The sequence below is a fragment of the Stegodyphus dumicola genome, chromosome 3 (genome assembly GCF_044657685.1).
Source record: "Stegodyphus dumicola isolate Sdum_Otavi_A_Nest chromosome 3, ASM4465768v1".
Lineage (NCBI taxonomy): Eukaryota > Metazoa > Arthropoda > Arachnida > Araneae > Eresidae > Stegodyphus > Stegodyphus dumicola.
The window spans coordinates 240,947,021-240,953,020 of NC_140770.1; positions in this window are offsets into that span (position 1 = coordinate 240,947,021).

The following is a 6,000-nucleotide window of genomic DNA, read 5'->3' on the forward strand; positions in this document are numbered from 1 at the left end:
AATGAGAGGAGGGCAGAGCGATCTTAAAATGCTCCTTTTGAAAAAATAGAACATACTGCGAAAAAGAGGCCTGTATTTACATGATGGAAAATATCACTTTGTAGTTGTCATCCGTTGGTAACAGCTGGAAAGAGGAAGCGGGAAGTAAGCTGCGATCTTCAACCTGTTATCTCCGTAACCCCATATTTTACCGCAGTGGCGTTCTGGATGAATATCTTTAGTGCTGTCATTGAAGTCTTGAGCCTGGAGTCGGGGTTAGAAACCTGCTTGTATTGCTGGTAAATTTGGTAAATTTCAGTAATGAACCCGGTGAATTCTTCAAAGGATTGTTCTTCTGTGTCTGTGTTTACTGATTTTCGTTTATTTTTGGAGGATTGATCTTCTTTATCGTTATTTACAGATTTCTTATTATTCTTGAGGGATTTCCTGTCGTTAACCGTCTTCGGGTTGCTCTTGGTAATCGCCGCATATGATTGGTTGCAGTGCCCAAATTACGTGATTGGCTGAGAGTAGCCGGAGTCTGTTGATCTTGCTTATTTTGGGAACTTTTTGGTGTTTCTTCTTCATTAATTTTTTCAATAGCTGTATTTCCTGGTCTTTTGGGGCATTCCTTACTACAGGATGCATGTCCTCCTCCACAGAGGACACATTTCGCAGGAAATTCTTTACCTTTTAAGGGCACTGGAAGGATTTGTGATTCTCGGCGCATCTGAGACACCGGGGCATATTTTTACATGCACGTTGAGTATGCCCGTACCGTCGGCAGTTGAAACACTGCGTCGGTCCGGGCCTGCTTTTGTACGAAACCACTTTTACTCTAATATCTGTAATGTGATGTACATGATTAATTAATTTTCCAGCTTCAGTGCGTGGAGTTTCAACATAAAAAATGGGTAGGTTCACAGCTATGCCATCGCGCATGCGCTGTATTTGTTTGCATTTTAGTACTGGAATGTTTTGAGATTTAAGATCATCTTCAATTTCTTTTATGTCTGTGTCATTTGATAACCCTTTTATTATGCTTCTAACCATTTTGTCAGAGTTCAGTAAAAATGTGTGATAGGGAATCTTTCGAGAATCAAGCTTATCCTGAACTTTGCGGTAGTCGTCGGCAGAAAACAGCTTAATCCTGAAGTTTTCGCCTTCTATTTTTCCTTCAACTTTTTCGATGCCTAAATCTTCTTTTATTTCTTTACGTAATTCTTTCCAATTTATTTTAGGGTCTGTGATAATAAGTGGTGGAATTTTGCCAGCATATTTACGTGGTTGTTTAAATCCTGTGATACAGTAGTCGTGGTCGTTAATTGCAGTAGTTGTGGTGTAACTCGCAGAAGTATCAATTTCAGTGTCTTGTTCCATATTATCTAAGTTTTCTTCGCTAGGAAGAGAGTCAAATTTTGATTGAGTTTTTAAGGGGGGTAAATCTTCTTCAACCGAGGAGTTACTGTTATTTCGTGTGCGTTTTCTGGGAACTTGTTTCCATTCATCTTTGGTTTTAGTGTTTTGTGAAATGGCTATTTTTTCGACTTGTTTTACAAGGCTTTCGGGAGTGTTATAAGTATCATTAAGGGTTTTATGATACTGTTGCCTCAGATTGTTTAGCACAGCTAGTTGCTCACTATTCGGTTTGCCGTCGACGAAATTCGCCGAATAATTTGCAATTTCTTTTTCCAGGGTAAGAAGTAAGTCCAGATCCTTAAGGTGCGTATCCTTTACCGTTTCCATATCGTCTTCGTAAAAAAAAAAAAAAAAAACAATTATAGCGCGTGAGACGGACTCTCAACTTAGAATCAGGATGACCAAAAGAACAAATTACAACTCGGAAATGATGTTGCACTTACTAAGCCTAATTAGGCTTAGCATCGCGCAGCACAAAAAAAGTTAATTATTTTACCAGTTTCGCTCAAAATCAAAAATACTAAGTCACACTAGATGAAGTAACACTTAAATTATATGAAACACATAAAGTCACAATTCAAATGGACTTAGAAATACAAAATGAAAGCATAAATTGAAGAGCTCACCAACTTCCAAGTAACATCCAAGTCGCCCGACACCATCTTCAATGGTTGGCTCCAAGCTGATGATCACATGATCTGACGTCATAATCTTAGGCTTTCAATTTTGTAAGTTGAGCTCGCTTCGCCGTAGGACTAGTGCTAGTGAGATAATTGTTTACATGTGTTTTTTCTTCTGAAAAATTTTGTATTTTACCGGAAAGTAAAATATTATATTGCGAATTCGAATTTATAAGAAAAAGTGTGTTTTAGAATGCCAAGAAAGTGTAGTGTACCTAAATGCCGATCAAATTACGATAGCACTACTGAACATGTGTCCACTTTCAAATTTCCTTCGGATCCTGTACTCTCTCAGAAATGGATAAAAAATATTAATCGCAAAGATTTTGTAGCTGGCAAACACAGTAGTGTATGCATTAAGCATTTCGAAGAAGAATTTATCGTTCGAGAAGATAAAGCTGTTCGTGATGATGGGACGGTATTAGTAGTTCCTAGAACAATTCCAGCTTTAAAAAAAGATGCTTATCCAACGATTTTTCAAAACCAGCCATCTTATTTATCGAAGAAACTTCCCACAAAAAGAAAAACACCGGAAGAAAGAGAAGCAGAAATTGATATTCGTTGTGATAAACAATTTGAACAGTGAAAAAAGAATGATATTATTAGCGATTTTGAAGACCTAATAAGTGGTTTTGCAAAAAAAAAAAAAATAGATCTTCCCTCTTCATGGATATTCATTACCAAAGGTAAGATCTTTTGGCTATCGAAATTACAATTTTTAAACTGTCCAAAAGTACTTGTATCTTTAAAAATATTGGAAGATTTAAATGTAAGAGTTTTTTTCAATGAAAATGAAATTCCCATTGAAAAGTTCAAATGGATATTTGGAGAAGAAAAGCTATGTGATAAATGGTCTAAACTTGAGACAATGATTAGCCATTTGGATGGTTTTTCTGCTTCTGATATTCATGATGACTGCAATTTAAATTTAGATAAATTTTATAGGATATTTAGATCGGTTTGCCTGGAGACCTTTTCAGTTATGACCCTACTGTTACGCATTCAGATTTTATACAAAAATTATCCAAAACCTAAAACCAACAACCAGCCACGGAAAAACAAATTTCGTGCACAAGGACTTAGCAAATTGTTCACACGTATTCATCTATAATAACATCATTTCCTTTTCTCTTCAACCACCCTATCTCGGACCATATTTAGTTTAAAAACGTTTTGATAAATTTTTCGATGTGTAAGTTTCATGTAAAATTAAAAGGATATCGATAGATAGACTGAAACCATATTTCGGTTTCAAAGATGAAATAACAACAAATCTCCAGACGCATGAAGCTGATAACTCCAAAATCCCACCCCCACTTCCTGGAGACAACAATTCTTCCAAAGATATTCATCCTAGAAACACAAAAGCTGGACGAATGGTGATATTTCCTGCATACCTGAAAGATTACGAGGAAGAGGGCTATCACTGGGAAGGGGTTGTGTGGCGACATCATTCGCTTTAATGAAGCGCTACCTGTGAAACTTCTCGCATGAAATTTTCTTTTCGCCAGAACAGTAAGCCTCCGTCAAGAAAAAGAACAATGGCTGATTTTCTATTTGTATTATTCTATATCCAAAATATGCAAATAAATATTGATGTTCTTGAACGGTGTTTTACATTTCCTATGCTCTAGACTTCCACAGTACTCAACAAAACTTCCATTTAAATAGCATGATACATGAAACAGTGTTCATGAATTAAAATTATAATTAGAAAGTAGATCAAGCGTATTCCCTGATGAAATGTATATGGACTTACGAGATCTATACACAAAGTAATAACAGTTTTACAAATGCTAATATTTTGAGGAATTTAAATTGAACATAAATTTTAATGAGCTGTGCGATTTTTATTCTCTTACCTAATAATTCGTGACGAGGGTGATATATGAGACGCAATGGACCGGATGGTTCACTTTAGAATCATGAAGACTGGGAAGCAAGATTTAAAAACATTTTAGAAATGAGGATGAAGATGCCAATAGCCGTCATAGATCAGTTCAGTACTCCTGTGGAAATTGCGAATAATAATAGCTGGATCTTAATTACCTTCACTTCTGCGAAATGTTTTTACAATTCTCAAAACATCTTTACCTATATGAGTTTTAAGATCAGCATAAGTCTTAGAATCTAAAAAATCATGGAAGGCTATTAATTTATTCATGGAAAATTATTCCATAGAACTTGAATGTTCAGCATAATGGAGTCGCATGCGCGATTCAGATATACGCTTAAATAGCGAGTTAAAAACCTAGGGCCCTAGTCTGGACACCGTCGAGATGGAAGAACGTGTCGTTTTTTTTTTTTTTTTTGTGATCTACTCGTGTCAAAGAGCGAGTCTCGTGTCATCATCTCGATCATTACAGAGATCGACGTGTCGGAAATTTTTCCGTCAGCTGTACAGCTGTTTAAATTTCTGACTGTCATTTTAGAGCTAAACTGAAGACGGTGGAGGTCACGGATAGTTTTTGGAATATTGGTAAGGGATATTTTAAATTGTAGATATTCTGATCAATCACAAATTTGAATGCTCTCTCCAAAAGAAGAAACGTTCTAGCATTGTACGCCTAAACAAATTATCTCTGATGAAATATTTAATCATAATTAATCTATTTCGGTTCGATTTTTCAACATTATTTTCCCGAAATTTGGTTGAAGTTTCAAGTGGTAAGGCGTCAGCCTAGGTACCCCGGTGTATCAAACACCGCTCCACTTCCACGAATTTGATATTTTCTCATACTGTTTTACAGTATCTATTGTAATTTTAAATTAGTTTTATTATTTAATTAATTGTAATGCAAATTTCAATAGAATGCAAGTGAAAACTGTATTGCTAACTAATTTTATTCCAAACGTTACGCCAGAACTTTAAAACTTAAGTTAAGTTGTTTTTCAAGATTGTAATTCTCATGTAGTTATTAGACGAATATAATTTATGATAATTATGGTTTTCAGTCCTCTTTACTCTTGGCTAACCAAGTTTGTGGCTTATTGCTTTACGTCGTAATCTGTATTAGTAGTTTTAATTGCAAAAGTTCAGACACAGAAGAGTTTCTAGATCAGAGGCTCTCAACGAGATCGGTATTGAACCCCGGGTTTCGATGAAATTTTAAACGGAGTAAGTTACGATCAAGGGGTAAGTTACGATAACATCCTTGTAATTACTATTAAATTTAATATTGCAAATCTGGTAAAACATACGAAAAAAATAAACTATAAATTTAAGAACAGTACCCTCCCCGGGGAGAAAAATAATAAAAAAAAATAAATTTAACAAGTTACACTTTCCACTTCACACAGAATGATCAATACAATAATAATATTGCATAATATTGCACTCAATACCAACATTTAAATACTATTATTGCACATAATAATTTTTATCATCTATTTTTTTTCTTTTGATTAATTAAATATGGTTTTACCGGATAAAGATAAGTAGTGACACCTTTACACTTCTACAAACAAGTTCGTCCTGAAAGGAGCAAGAATGCTCTAATACAGGCACTATTAAAAATCATCCTCACCAATGAGTAATACAAACAAAAATTCAATTAAATAATTTCCTGAAGAACTTCTTTCTCTTAACTATTAAGTTACAATAATTTTAATAAGGTTATAAATCTTTATTCAATGCAATGCTTTTACTAAATCGATACACCAAAGAAAAATGATTTCTATAGAGTTATGATAAATTTGTCAACTACAAAAATTTAAGGTTCAGTAAATTAAATTAATTCAATCATTTTTACTTCAGAAATCTATAATATTTAACTAACCAAGAATTAAAATAATATATATATATATATATATATATATATATATATATCTGTTCGCTGAGCAGCAGGAAAGTCAAACAAAAAAAAATGTCCATTGAAGCTCATGAGAAATGCTGGCAGCCTATTGAATGGGAAAAAAATGT